This window comes from Ostrea edulis, chromosome 4 (assembly GCF_947568905.1).
Source record: "Ostrea edulis chromosome 4, xbOstEdul1.1, whole genome shotgun sequence".
In the NCBI taxonomy this organism is placed as follows: domain Eukaryota; kingdom Metazoa; phylum Mollusca; class Bivalvia; order Ostreida; family Ostreidae; genus Ostrea; species Ostrea edulis.
The window spans coordinates 36,996,242-37,012,990 of NC_079167.1; the positions used below are offsets into that span (position 1 = coordinate 36,996,242).

The 16,749-nt window shown below is 35.6% G+C and overlaps 1 protein-coding gene across 1 annotated transcript in view; it reads left to right on the forward strand.

The window, feature by feature from the left end:
- The first annotated feature begins 7,715 nt into the window (after window positions 1-7,715).
- LOC125671241 (beta-1,3-galactosyltransferase 5-like) overlaps window positions 7,716-16,749 on the forward strand; it is a 40,666-nt gene continuing 31,632 nt past the window's right edge. The window contains exon 1 of the mRNA XM_048906783.2: window positions 7,716-7,996. The gene's annotated coding sequence lies outside the window, so the exon portion shown is untranslated. The remainder of the gene's footprint in view (window positions 7,997-16,749) is intronic.

Here is a 16,749-nt window from a genome sequence, read left to right on the forward strand (position 1 = left end):
TAAAGGCCATAAGCGTCGAGTATAGGCCGAAATTTTGCAGCCCTTCACGTCAGTGGTGACGTCTCCATATGAGTGAAATATTCTCGAGAGGGTCCAGGAATTGCGGTTACAGGGGACGCCAATTTATGAGGCTGGGGCCCGCCTTTAGGCCCCCAGTGGATCTAGGGCGAACCCCCCCCCCCCCCCCCCCCCCTTGAATCCACCACTGGGGACGTTAAACAATATTCAATCTATCAGTTTATAACACAGGCAATTGCATCGCTTGGGGTCGAATTTACTATATAAAGAGTACTTTATATAGTAAATTCGACCCCAAGCGATGTAATTGCCTGTGGTTTATAATGAATAAATATCTGACGGGCTTATGTGCCGTGGCGGTTTTACTTTATTCAATGTTACCATAGAGTTGTATCTACGAAATTCAAAGTAAAGGAGAGGGGGTGTTTTCTGCAACCAGTCTATTCAAGATTGTGAGCGAGTGTAGCCGAAAATAGGATGTGGATATTTCCCAGAAATAAAACAGAATTGAAAAAGATATAAGGACGAAGCGTGCTAAGTACGATTAAGGGCTGATGTGAATGTGGAATCCGCAGTTCTTTTAAATTTATACGTCTGAAAAGTAAATACGTTTTTACCTCGCCGGATCAAGCGTCTGAAGAACTGTTGGCTATATCTTTTGAATCAACGGGGAATATGACTTCCGATATTTCACATATACTGGTTGATTCTTATATAACCAGGCCTTTCACTTTCAAACGTTAACCTGCTTTTCAAATGCGTTAGCATTGGTTACATCTCACACTGTTATCTTCGCTTGTTTAGGGTAATCCCAGCACACTTGTCTTCGCTTGTTTAGGGTAATCCCAGCACACTGTTGTCTTCGCTTGTTTATGAGGGCTTGCATGCTTGATTCACCTATGAATTGGAACTTGAAGTGCTTTACAAATATCTTTTGCAATGACATTCATTCACCTGCTACTTTAATGTCAACAGCACAAACACTAGAAGTAAGTGGATACGACTCCCGTAGAAGTTTTGGCGAAAGGCATATAGGTTGATGTCGCATTGGAAAAAATAACTAGTGCCAATGTTCATAAAGGTATTTTAGGAATAAGATCTGTGGGAGGCATCTCTTGAGATACTTCTTATGGCCAAGACATTCCTTAATTATATTCTTATTGTCATGGTAGCAGTAGAAGGTGCATATATTAGAATAAAGTCACCTTCTGGTGATGGACATTTGTTTGACAATTGCAAGGAACTGTCAATCGGTCAAGTGTGATGTGATTCTTGAATATTGCGAAGTGGCCAGGTAGCATGCAGAGTTCATTAACAAAGATGTATATAAAAAAAGAAAAACACGCGCAGGAAGATCCACGATTTTAGCGAAAAATCAATTCAAAATGGAAAATCAACAGCTTATCTGTCTTAAATGAATATGATTGTTACTATTCTCTTGTTTTAAGGTGGGTCTTTAGTCCTGGATTTTTGGGGTGTAGGTAGCATTTTTTTGTTTGCAATCAATAGATTAACAATCAGAGTAATGAGAAAAGGCAAATTAGTTAAGGATTTCCATATTTATTTTCATTACAAACACTACTGAAGTAGTGTACCCTATGTAGATATTTATGAAATTCATTGGAAACAGTTATGTGTTGTTATTTTAAAATAAAAACCAAACAAAATAATTTAAATTGCATTTATTTATCAGGAAACATGTCAATAACTAAAACACATGTTATTTTCAATATGTTCATCAAGTTGTAGTATAAGTGCAAAATTATTGAATTAACATTATTCTCCAAAATGTTAAAAAACAAACAAATATAGATACAATTTCCTTATAGCATGGTTTACATATCATTTTTTCTGTTTATATTAGTAGATGTACATCTGTTATATTTATTTATGGGAAAAAATCCTTACCTTTCCTTAATAATTTCAAATCTATAGCTTCCAGAGTATGTATACCCCCATAAAAACCCTAAGTCTGGCACCATACAACTGAGCTATTCAAAACCACTCATGGATTAAAATTTTATGTAATTTCATGAAAAGACACAGATAATAATTCCTTATCACCTTGGTAAAATGTTTGTAAAAAGTATAGGAAATCTATTGCATAATGGACTTGATAAATAATTTAATGAAAACAGAGTTATTGTCCTTGGATTCAATATTTTGAAACACATAATTGACTATTCAAATATAACTAAGACTTTTTAAATATTTTATGGCTAACAATTTTGTTTACAATAACTATTGAAAAAGACTCCAACAAAATTTATGTTCCAGTCATTAGATTATTGACTTTGCAAAATCTTATGACGTCACAGGAGTGTGGAACTACGTTAAATCCATATTTAATCAAATGATGTAACATTTGATTAAGATACTGTTGATTACGTTTTGTATCGAAAATAAACATTCCAATCATTTCAAACTTGATACGACCGTAATAAACGGGTTGTGTGAATGTATTTGTATTCCAGCAGTTCTAAGGCTAGGATTATCTAATTAGTACACAACTCCCAATGATTAGAGAAAGGTTCTATGTTTTTAAAAGGTTAAACTTGCATGGTTGTAATTTTATAGACACAGAACAAGATAGAAACCGTACTAATAAGGCTAGTACAATTAAACTGGACACACATGGTATCTTGCAGTGTTTCCGTGTGTCTGTCCACCCATCTGTACTTATAGGTTTGATTAATTGAATATTCTCGAGAATATTTCAGTCATATGGAGACGTCACCAATGCAGGTGACGGCGCTTATGCCCTTTGAGCAGGGAGAGATCTTTATCGTGCCACACCTGCTGTGACACGGGACCTCGGTTTTTGCGGTCTCTTACGAAGGACCACCCCATTTAGTCGCCTCTTACTACAAGCAAGGGGTACTGAGGACCTATTCTAACCCGGATCCCCACAAGATGTACTTATAGGAAGCTGAAAGATTGCTAATAAGACTAGGACAATCAAACGTGGAAGCATTCTCGGGTAGTGTAGATTCAAGTTTGTTCAAATCGTGACTAGGGTGGGTAGAGCGGGACCACACTATAGGATCAAACTTTTCTCGAGAGCAACAGGGTCATGATTTTTATATGGAAATAGGGAGGAAAAAACCTTAAAATCTTCTTAAGAGCAGCAGAACCATGAGTTAGTGAAATTAGTATACAAGCATTGTCAGGAGTTCAGATTAAAGTTTATTCAAAGGGGGGGGGGGGGTTACGTAAGAATAAATCTTTTTACAAAATCTTATTCTCAAGAAAACCAGGACCAAGATTGATCATATGAAGTATAATCGGGTAGTGCAGGTTTAAATTGCTTCATTCAAACGCCCTGTGATGGGGGTAGGTTTAGTCCACATCGTTTATGCGGGGGAAATTGAAAATCTCTCTTAACTAGAATAGGGAATAAAATCTTGCATGATACATGAGTAAAGGAATAAATAGGACACCCCTATGCTGTGAGGATTCAAGTTTAGGTTAACGTAGTTCCACACTCCTGTGACGTCATAAGATAATTTAATGACTGGAACATAAATTTTGTTGGAGTCTTTTTCAATAGTTATTGTAAAAAATCTTGTTAGCCATAAAATATTTCAAAAGTCTTAGTTATATTTGAATAGTCAATTATGTGTTTCAAAATGTTGAATCCAAGGACAATAACTCTGTTTTCATTAAATTATTTATCAAGTCCATTATGCAATAGATTTCCTATATTTTTCACAAACATTTTACCAAGGTGACAAGGAATTATTATCTGTGTCTTTTCATGAAATTACATAAAATTTTAATCCATGAGTGGTTTTGAATAGCTCATCTGTATGGTGCCAGACTTAGGTTTTTTATGGGGGTATACATACTCTGGAAGCTATAGATTTGAAATTATTAAGGAAAGGTATGGATTTTTTCCCATAAATAAATATAACATATGTACATCTACTAATATAAACAGAAAAAATGATATGTAAACCATGCTATAAGGAAACTGTGTCCATATTTGTTTGTTTTTTAACATTTTGGAGAATAAGGCTAATTCAATAATTTTGCACTTATTGTACTAAAACTTGATGAACAGATTGAAAATGACATGTGTTTTAGTTATTGACATGTTTCCTGATAAATAAATGCAATTTAAATTATTTTTTGTTTGTTTTTATCTTAAAATAACAACAGATAACTGTTTCCAATGAATTTCATAAAAAATCTACATAGGGGTACATTACTTCAGTAGTGTCTGTAATGAAAATTATTATGGAAATCCTTAACTATTTTGCCTTTTCTCATTACTCTGAATGTTAATTTATTGATTCCAAACAAAAAAATGCTACCTAAACCCCAAAAATCCAGGACTAAGGACCCACCTTAAGTCATGACCCCGTTGTTGTCGCTAAGGCAACTATCTGCTTCTTCGACGCAGAAAATTCATTCGGGTCGCGAGGATGTCTGATATGACGAGTCCCGGACGTACATAAAAATTAACAAATAAATAAAGATTAAACCAAAATCGATTCCCCCCAGACCCTTCTATTTGTGTTTGAATTAAAACCCACAGATAGATAAACCTAGGCACATTGTATAAGACCGTCCTCCGTGTGCGCCGGTTTGACACGTTTGTACGGTAGGTGGGATTGAGGGTAAATTGTACTGCACTTGTAAAAAGGAATTTTTTGTGGCCATTTTTATCAGAATCGATATGGCCTAAGCATTTGTTATATATGATTTACAGAAGTGGTACTCATCTATTATATCACAATGATTATAAGTGATATTCAAGAGAGCTGAGGAAGTATTTCTCACCGCGAAATTTGGATATTATCATTCATAGTCGGCCAAGTAACGAATGGCTATTATTTGAGGTCATTGAGCAGTGACACCAATAATTCTTAGTAGTTGCATATGTGCACTGTTTCACCACTGCACGTGAATTTCCAGTAAGAATTATACTAGTGATGAACATTAACAGGTTTCTCCGCCAAGATACATACACCTTCATATTGATTGGCAGAGTGACAAAGCTAGGGTGGGAGATGACATGACAAAATCTCTGCAGAATGAAATTTTACGATCGTTGAAAGACGGCTACTATTCGTCATTGATCCATATCTATGCATCTGCAAATGCCTCGCATCGATCAATTGTCACAATATTTCCATCAATACCAAATTTGACAATAAATGGGGATATAGAAAATACGTCCTCTTTCTCAGCCATCACTACAAAATCCCCCACTGTTTAGTGGACTTATACATCCCCCACTGTTTAGTGGACTTGTACATCCCCCACTGTTTAGTGGACTTGTACATCCCCCACTGTTTAGTGGACTTATACACTCCCCAATGTTTAGTGGACTTATACCCCCCCCCCCAATGTTTAGTGGAATTATACATCCAATACGAAGAACGACGCACGCTAACTCTGGATTCCCGCCTACTTTTTCAATCAGTATATTTTAAAAAGCTTTGCAATTTTGCTAATGATATTTTTTCAAATACAATGTAGAATCCATTAGTAATTGATTATTAACTTTAATACCAGTGTTAATTAATTTATTGCTTTTGATTTAAACTCCTTTTAATTAAGGGGTACAAAAATACGTTCCTTGAAACCGGGCTGTAAAACGTCATATATTTAAAATGCTTATTGATATAAATAAACAACCATGTAATTTGTCAAATTACTTTATATTATTGAGTAAAAGATTGTTAATCTTCATTTCTCACACTTAATTAACCTCATTTGCAATTGAAGAGAGTGAACATTTTCGCTGTGTTTTGTTCTGTAAACATCCCCCCCCCCCGTTTTGGTGTTAATTTCTATAATACATGTAAAAAGGAATCTGTGTTACAGGGGGGGGGGGGGGGGGGGGGGGGGGGGGGGTTTACAAAAAAAATCCTTTTTTCCATTGATTATAGAGTTATCTCTCTTTGATTTGTCTAATAAATCAACTTTTATCAAAATTCATATAAATATCTAAACGGTCATAAATAATTATTTAAAAATGTAAAATTTTAAAGATTGATCAGAAGGTGAGCGGCGAAACAATATCGTTCGCAGTTCCCTATCAACTGGAGACCAATCATTTAGTATCTTGTCACTAGAAAAGCGAAGTCCGCCTCAGAAAGAACAGAGAGTCTCGGTTGATTTTCCTGCTCAGGATTGCCATTCTAATGACCCAAACAATCTCAACAAAGACGACCCAAATGAGCACGAGAAAGACAAAAACTTGCTAAAATTAGCAGAAACTACACTTGAAACAGTATCACAAAATTTGTCGTTCAGATCTGCTTTTGTTGGCGAAGATAAAAGGGGGCGGGGGTAATATACAACCATAAGCTGCAAGTCGGTCTGTGTAGAACATCCTCAGGTGGGTATGAAAAGCTATGTCAATTATGTATCCAAATCATTCACCGACTTCAAAAAATCAGTAGACAAGGATGGATCCCTAGATATATTTTACTGTGTGTATAGTTCTAGATATATTTTACTGTGTGTATAGTTCTTGTTTCTATACCGAGCTCTGACTTTACACTACAGGGGCTGAGCCCGTTTTGGGCCTGAACGCTGTCATCCCAGATATAGATAAGGTACATGTACATGTATTATATAAATTTATAGTATCACAGAGTTCGGGCCCAAAACGGGTTTAGCACCTGTGCGTTACACATTATATAGACATGATCTCAGCCCTATCCATAGCAAGGCATCTAGAAAAATAACCCATTCATTATATAAATCATACACAAACTACTGTAGATGTGCAATATTTATAGAATATTAAACGGGAAACACAATTTCAGCGATTTGTAGTGGATTTGAATTAACGCTCCTTTCATGCCGAGAACATAATGTACTACGGAAAGTTGGGTATATATCCTGATCTGGTATATATTTACATTTCAAATGTTTTTACTTTTGATATCTTTACAAATTGCAATGATAGCCATTTCCTCATGAATGCATTGCAGTTGTAAACAATTTAAAGAATCTAATTGGTTGGTTAAAAAAGCCAATACCTGCGACCATAGAAACTACCGTACATTGAATTGAACTCTAGAGAGTTGAAACATAAATTTTTCACCGTTAGAAAAATAGATTCAGTGCTTAATTAAAGGGACTGGTTCACGTTTTTGGAAAGAAATATTTTTCATTTCGGATGTTAAAAATCAAAAATATAATTCAATTAATGTTGACAACCAAAGCTTTGATTCTGTGTTATGTAAACAAAGACTCAAGTCGTTTTATGTAAACAAACAAACCAGTGAAACGTTAATTTTGTAATTTAAAGCATCTTCATTTAGTACAATTACAAATTTTAACTATTAAATGACACATTTTACCTAAAGTATACTTGAGATGTGATATATATGATAAACTTGGATCAATATCCTTTTGTTTTGATAACTTCGTAAACAATAACACGCCTCAATCTTTGTTTTCAAAACAAATAATAATCTCTCAATAATGAACTTCTGTCATGAAGAATAACCTTAATTTTTTTGGGTAAAACCTTCTAAACATATTTGGCTGTACATAGATTTTGATCATTTAAAGTGAAAAACAAAATTTCGGGGGAAATCGTGAATCAGTCCCTTTAAATAATTTTTCTTCCGTAAAAGATCTTTTAGACTCTTCCTTGTGTGACAAGTATGCGGCGCCTGGAATGACCTCGATTTAAATAAAATGTTCTCAATATTGATGCTGATCAAGTATAGTTTATTTCAGTTCATATAAGGAACTATTTTTTATCAGGCACTATTGCACATTTTCTTTCACTATTAACATCCTTGATTATTTGATCAGCTCCATTTAACGGGATTTTTTTCTACAGAAAGTGTCTAAACATCTGGATAATCGAAACGACTATTTCAACAGCCGACAGAAATTAGAGTAAACTGTAACTACATGTATAAGAAGGAAATCACGGTGGTGAATCACGTAACTTTGGCATGACCTATTACCCGTAAGTCAACACCAGGGAAAATTCAAACGAGTAAGTAATACCTTTATCAATAACGAATAGTGACATATCTTATATCAACATTTAAAGAATTTTCTCAGGAACAAATCTATACTAAAATTGGTAAAGATTCTCTCTCTTTCTTGCCGATTTTTAAAAACTTTTTTCCTTTCACATACGTGTTACCTTTAGAGCCTTGCTTGCTCCAGCCTACCCGAGCTTTGTTACGTTATGTAATATATAGATGTACTTTAAACTCTTCGATAGACTTTAACTTTGATACAGAATTGTTGAACAGAATTAAAAAGGCGGGGGGGGGGATGAACATTATTTCATTATCTTACTATTATTTAGAAAAATCACATATTTAAAATCACAAATCGCCAAAATTAATTTTGTTTGAAAAAAAAAAGCATAAGGCGTGGGTGTGTTAGTTAAATGATCTAGTAGACAGATGCCTAGATGCAAGAAGATTCATATTTATTAATTAAAACGAAAAAGGTTAATTGAAAGTAACTACAAGTATTTATTACTGTCATTTTCAATCAATTTGTTTAAATATTTATGCACCTTCATCTAGATAAGAAGAGCCATGTCAGCGTTAACATGCAAAATACATAAATTGCATATTAGCTGGGGAATCCGCAACAGTTAAATCAGCATCAATAGCGGCAAATAACAAGATAGCGATTCCCTAATTTAGGTATATGTCCTGTGCTTGACGCACTTGTAACAGACAGCTTTTGGCTGTTATTCATTATTCATATAGAGGAAATTCTAAAGGTATCTGAATATATCGATAATACTTGATATCTCTAACTGTTCTGCGTCATTGCTCCTTCGCTAGGTACATGACGGAGGGTATGTATTTTTAATTGCAATTGATAACTATTTTTTTGTTAGTTTGGACCAAACTTGACCTTTGAAAATGAGTTGGCATGAAAATAGGCATCATTACAATATCTAAACTACCTGGTAACGACCAGTGAAAATGGACGTGGGAGCAAGTTGAATATAAAAAGTGGTAAAATTTAAATTTCAAAATTGAGATTGACTCTTACAATAAATATAGTGGATGTCCTTAACCTATTAACCGGACTCTGAGATTTTAAAAGTCCATGTAGAAGATATGAATGGTTTGTGCACCAGGGTGTAAAAGCTTCCTTTTAAATACATATTTCCAAAATATTTTTCTTATCACTTTTGACCGTCGGTCGACTCGCGTAAATTAAATGCCGGCGGACTTAAGCATCATTTGCATTAATTTTACATTAAGCCACCAATAATTGCAGCAATAAGACGGAAACGAACGTCCTGAGTCTACTCATAGATCGACCGAGGAGTCTTAAAAGTGACCTCCCAGTGACTCGAGAAAACACACAATGAGGATGAAGAAAATGTCTTATTTAGATTAAACGCCAGAGCGCTTATATGCAGTCTAATTTATTTGTTACAAAAACTTTGTGTTTGCCTAGCCTGAAATACCTTAGATCTAAAGAAAACATATTTCAAAAATTTTTTACATTGAAATAATATTTGCGGATAAGTCTTGACAAAATTAAAGCAACAAAAAGCTCACAGACAAGAAGTGGGTTTTTGTGTGTCCCTTATCAGCGTACCGTCTACATTTGTGTCGAGTTACAACATTGATCAATAGAATCTTACAATTGAACGCTCAACCGTGAAACATGAACACAGAACTCTTCCGTCGGTGAAGGTGAGAGGAGATTTATAATGGAAGAATGTCGCAATGCTTTACATAGGGCGAAAAACGTTCATCCTTAGGTCAGAATAACACTACCTAACGTCTGGAGCGCGTCGCTTTGTGTCTGGAGCGCGTCGCTTTGTGTCATTGGTGTTCGGTTAGTAACCTAGATGTCCCTGGTTCGAGGGACTTTTTTGTGTCAATGGAAAAATCCCTATCGGCATCATCTCAGTTCACATAGTTGGAAGTGTATAGGTACCAAGAAAGTTTAGTTACCTTTGCTAAACACTGGTACCAAATACTTTCAATGGTAAAGTTTACATTTCTACAATAGGAGAATTGTGAAGACAACTTATATGTTTTGTAAGCCTAAGGTTGTAGAAGTTTGTATTAATGCCAGTATTTCGGGTATGTCTCAGTTTGTAGAACGTGATCCGCGGGGTATTGATCCCATTAGGACAAGTACTAGTATATAGCTTATCCTTAATCAAGGTTAAACTTTAAAACATTAATTCATAATCATTGAAAAAACATCTTTACAGTTGTATATGCATCGGATACAAAACGGAAAAATCGTTTGGCCTTGGTGTTGCTTCACTTTGTATGATCAGTCAATGCCGTCTCGTCGAGTTCTCAAGTGCTGTTACTAGGACGAACGCCTTACATCGGCCTTGACCTTTACATCCTGCCGACCATTGAAATCCCTTTCACAATAAGAGTTTAGTTGGCGTGAAAGCCTTCATGTAGCAAAGACAGGGGTTTCGGAGTGTCCCGAGCAAATCCATGGGTGAAGTTCCCGGGTGTCCCGCGGTTGTAACAAATTAGAAGCCTTTAGTGTGTTTTTATACGAAACCTAGATGTTTTAGTCATTGTAATTTGGACAGACCAATTATAATCTTTATTTAGCTATAGGTGTCGGAAGTCACACCCGTTCAAATAAACGTGTTGTAGATTCAAACGCGCATTGTTCTTTACTAAAGCGCACGAATTCATGAGGAAATGGCAATCGTTACAATTTGTAAATATCAAAGACAAAAACATTGTAAATGTAAATATAAAGTAATATCTCTCAGGTGTTTCTGGTATTGTTCGGTAACTCCTAACTAATGCAGTGGGACAAAGGGACTCTTGTCTTGTATGTCCTTGTTTACTTTCATCTTTGTTTACTTTCATATGGCCATGTTGCAAAGGGATAGTTTGCTACCCGGAGTACATTTTTTTGGTCATAAACAGATTCTGTACTGAGTATGTTATGTGTTCGACCTTTACTACCTGTAAAGGTCGTATGTCAGACAGTATTAGTATAATGCACCCTTGTAATCTATTGATTACAGGTGTCTCTTGATTCCAACAGATATGATACGAGCAGTTTAACTATTGTAATTAGAAAGGTTGCCTGAGAAATAGAACACACGGGCACTATACTTAATGGTTGCGATAGCAAAAACTGAAGAGAAACGTGTCTGTGGAATTAAATGATCGTGGAGTATCTAAATGGAAGATTGTTTGAAATTCTAGTATTGTGCGATTTCACCGAATATGGGATGTAAACTTATCATAGCATTAGACAGTGTTGCTTTTTAAAAAAAAAAATCGCAAGGGTATCTAGTTTGATAGTCTTCTACACGCAGTAACTGACGGTCGGGTGTGGGTCTATCCTGTCTGTCGGTATACATAGAAGCACAAAACTCAGTTTCGTACACAAAATGCACTTTTAACATTTTTTGTGCATGTTCTGTTTCACAAGAGGGCTTTAGCTCATTTGTCCACAGACTAAGCTTTCGGATCAATTTGTCCTTCATTGTCGTCCGTGCCCATACCTTTTTCAGTTTAAATTCTTCTCCAGAACCGCTGGTCCAATGTCAACCAAACTTGGCGAAATACATCCTGGATAAAGTGACTCATTTTCTTTAAATCAAATTTACATCCCCGTGTCAAGGTATGTGAAAATAGAATGAAGTACATAAAAATCCTCATCACAATAAGTACTCGACCAGAAAAGGTAAAACTTGAGATGGAAACTTTCATTTATAGGGTAGATTAAAAATGAAGATCCGTAGTATGGTGAGGGGGCACGTACGAACCGATTATAAGGAAATTACTATTATCCCATCCCGTTATTTTTCATATCCCTTATCATACAAACAACCTATATATTCATACACTGTATTTCTCGGTTTTTATTTAAGTTTAAAACTCTGCTTTTATCGAGAAGTAGTGTATATTGAAACAGTATACATGTATATTTATTACTGATAAAATATTGGTATTGTATATACAAATATGATATCCGGGACCGGGTAAAAACCAAAAGAGGTTAGAAAGTGATACAAACTTAAAACATACATGAGAAAAATCTCAAGAATTACATGTCTGCAATTCATCAAATTAATAAGTAAGCACCCTCGTGTAGTATAGATTCAATATGTCTAAAGCGCCAACTAGGAAGGACAGAGGCAACAATGGGAGTTTAAAGCTTTATATACAAATGACAGAGGCAACGCGACAATAGGGCAGGGGTTTAAAGCTTTATTTAGAAAGCATTGAGATAAAAACTCTCAAGATCTTCTGAAGGACCACAATGGTAAACTTTATCAAATTAATTATAAGCATTCTCATGTATTCTAGATTCAAAGTTGTTCAAATCGTAACCCCTGGGACAAGGGCGGAACCACAGAAGGCGTTTAAAGTTTTCCATATGAATATAGAAGACATTTTAAAAATTAAATATTCAATAAGTAAAATTGATATGATGATGACATCCTCATGTATAGTGAAAATTCAAGTTGGTCAAACCGCAATTCTGCAAAAGAGGTTATAAGATCAGTCGTAGCCTACCGACCTCTTTTTATGATATTATCTATTCAATTCGAATCCTAGTCACACAAAACATTGCGCTGGACAAAGTCTCATTAATGATTAGCAGGCGCAACGTTATATCCATATTCCTACGCTTGCTACCTCCTCAGTCTCTATATTATTGAATTAGTCTGGCATTATTGTTATTTATTATTCATATTTATTATCATTATAATGTAAAAGAGTTTTTTTCCTTTTATATAGGAATATTTGTTCGTGATTAATTACTGTATTTTTCTAGATGATGAAGCCCCCCCCCCCCCCCCCCCTCTCTCTCTCTCTCTCTCTCTCTCTCTGTTGATAAAATACTATCGATCAAGCGAAATGATCGGAATGAAATATAGTTCCGCTAAATCTGCATATATAAGCAAAAATATAGATTATATTCCAAAGGATAAAAACCATTTGAACGAGTATCAATTAAAACTGCAACCATTAAAGTTTTATGTTTTCATGATCATGAAAATTTCATCAGATTCCTACCACCATTTCCTGCTAATTATAAATGGGGCGTTCTCCAACGAATTATTTTGTGTGACACAGACCCTAATACAGTAATATATCATGAATAGATAATATGCAATGATCGAATATATCTGTAAAAAACCGTATTGTTGAAATGAATTTGAAGTTTCCATGTCGCAGGCCAATACAAATCACGTGTCCATCAAACCACGGTGCATGACGTAACGTAAGTACATATACATGTATGGTGGGTAGGTTGGAGGAGTTATTGGACTGTAAAAATGTAAACACTGGCAACTACAGTGACTTTCACTGACAATGGCTAAAATTGATTGTGGTAATTTGTTAATTGGGAAGAATGGTATTGCATTGGGGCTTCTCAAATGATCTGAGAGAATAAGAGATGGTTTAATTATATGATGATTACTCATCTCTGCTCTTCTCCATTTACAATAAGACTGGATAACATTTAAATATATAGATTTATATTCTTTTGTGACGTAATATGATGTTGGGGTATTTTATATCAGAATGTCATAAATAATGCAGAGCGCCTTCTTAGCGTTACCGGGCAGCTAAATGGTGTATTAGTAGTTGCGAAGCAACGAACAAGTTTCTGGTTAATATTTCAAAATGAATAGTTTATCGTTTCGTAATTGCTATGTGTTTAGTATTTCAGTGTCTAGTTTAGATAACAAAGTCTCTCTATTCACTGTTGGATACTGTTTTGATATGCAGCCAAAAAGCTTATGGAAGGCTTGGCGCATCTGTTGTATATTTAATTGGTTCATTAAAGCCATGACATTTACCCAAATTAAGAACTTGTTCTGTTCTGTATTAAGGTCATATAGGTTTCTGATCAAGATGTCTGACCGTCCTTGCAACTTCCTTTTTTCTTCCTAGTGAGAATTATTTTGGAGATAATCCAAGTGTTCGCACATTGTTCTCGACAGGATTTCAACACAATGCCGAGTTTACTTCATCTTTCTTCAATAATAACACATTCATTGTTAATTTAATTATTTTACATATTCATTCTATGATAGTTGGAGAAAATAAATATGCCTATATGTTGTCCATCTGCTGCCTAACATGTACTGTCGACTCTGTACGTGTTTCCTTTGATAAAGAAGTAATGCATGGGATATTTGTGATTTGATAATGACTTAACTTTCTGTTTCGTTCAGCATGTTTTGCCATCAGTAATCCAATGATTCTTAAGTTTCAGCATCAGCAACTCAATAGTTCTCAAGTCTCAGCATGACTCAATGGTTTTCAAATCTCACCTAATGGTTATGAAAACTCACCATCAGCAACCCAGCGTTCCTCAAGTCTCATCATCAGTAACCCAGCGTTCCTCAAGTCTCGTCATCAATAACCCAGTATTATTCAAGTCTCATCATCAATAACCCAGTGTTATTGAAGTATCATCATCAGTAACCCAGTGTTATTCAAGTCTCATCATCAATAACCCAGTGTTATTCAAGTCTCATCATCAATAACCCAGTGTTATTCAAGTCTCATCATCAGTATCCCAGTGTTATTCAAGTCTCATCATCAGTAACCCAGTGTTATTCAAGTCTCACCATCAGCAACCCAGTATTATCTAAGTCTCACTATCAGTAGCCCACTGTTATTCAAGTCTCACTATCAGTAACCCAGTGTTATTCAAGTCTCATCATCAATAACCCAGTGTTTCTCAAGTCTCATCATAAGTAGCCCAGTGTTATTCAAATCTCATCATTAGCAACTCAGCGTTCCTTAAGTCTCATCATCAATAGTCCAGTTTATTGAAGTCTCATCATCTGTAACCCAATGTTCTTCAGGTCTTATTATCATTAACCCAGTGTTATTCAAGTCTCATCATCTGTAACCCAATGTTATTCAAGTCTCATCATCAGTAACCCAGTGTTATTGAAGTATCATCATCAGTAACCCAGTGATATTCAAGTCTCACTATCAGTAACCCAGTGTTATTCAAGTCTCATCATCAGTAACCCAGTGTTTCTCAAGTCTCATAATCAGTAAACCAGTGTTATTCAAGTCTCATCATCAATAACCTAGTGTTATTCAAATCTCACCATCAATAACTAAGTGTTATTCAAGTCTCACCATTAGCAAACCAGCGTTCCTCAAGTTTCATCATCAGTAACCCAATGTTCCTTAAGTCTCACTATCAGTAACCTAGTGTTATTCAGGTCTCACCATCAGTAACTAAGTGTTATTCAAGTCTCACCATCATCAACACAGCGTTCCTCAAGTCTCATAATCAGTAACCCAGTGTTTCTCAAGTCTCATCATCAGTAACCCAGTGTTATTCAAGTCTCATCATCAGTAACCCAATGTTATTGAAGTCTCATCATCAATAATCCAGCGTTCCTCAAGTCTCATAATCAGTAACCCAGTGTTTCTCAAGTCTCACTATCAGTAACCCAGTGTTATTCAAGTCTCATCATCAGCAACCCAGTGTTTCTCAAGTCTCACTATCAGTAACCCAGTGTTATTCAAGTCTCATCATCAGTAACCCAGTGTTCCTTAAGTCTCACCATCAGTAGCCCAGTGTTATTCAAGTCTCACCATCAGTAACTAAGTGTTATTCAAGTCTCACCATCAGCAAACCAGCGTTCCTCAAGTTTCATCATCAGTAACCCAGTGCTCCTTAAGTCTCACTATCAGTAACCCAGTGTTATTCAAGTCTCATCATCAATAACCCAGCGTTCCACAAGTCTCATAATCAGTAACCCAGTGTTTCTCAAGTCTCACTATCAGTAACCCAGTGTTATTCAAGTCTCATCATCAATAACTCAGTGTTTCTCAAGTCTCATCATAAGTAACCCAATGTTTTTCAAGTCTCACCATCAGTAAACCTGTGGTTCTCAAATCTATTCAGTCCCGTGGGGATCCGGGTTAGAATAGGTCTTCAGTACCCTTTGTTTGTCGAAAGAGGCGACTAAATGGGGCGGTCTTTCGGATGAGACCGTATAAACCGAGGCCCCGTGTCACAACAGGTGTGGCACGATAAAGAGCTCTTCCTGCTCCAAGACCGTAAGCGCCGAGCATAGGCCTAAATTTATATGAATTAAAAATGCTCGAGAGGGACGTTAAACAATATACAATAAATTCATCAAATCTATTTATCATTAACCCAGTGGTTCTGAAATCTCACCATCGATTCTCGAGTACGCGTATCAAAAGGGCACGAATGAGCTGAAAGAGGTCTTTAAATTGAATATTAGAAATAATTTTTATTGACCATCAATACAAACTTATCTCTTACTTATTTCCTTCTTTCTTCGGAATTCTGAAGGAATGCACTACACAGTTTGCAGTTCGAAAGAGATAACATATACTAGTAATGAAGAGAAATTCAATTCGACAGTTATTTTAAATGACCCCTGAGTTTGTCATCGCTAGCATTGTTTAAACTCTTTCATTACAATTTTATCGTAAGATTAAATTAAAATAGGTATTTTCCCATCAGTATTGTGTTACCATCTTGATATATCTCTAAATCAATAATGCTGCAATCCAAAACTGAACATTTTTATGGTTAGGATTAAGAATTGCCGTGTGAAGTTCACAGCTTTCCGTGGCGTGTTCGCGTTTCTGTGGTGACAACAATAGGCCCGCTGTTCTCGAACTTCTTGGTGACATTTTGTGTGACCCTGCAGGACCGACATTTCACTTAAACTAAAAATACCACATTGTAACCCCTAGCTGTATATCCAACCCTGACTCATTATTACCCGAATCAATG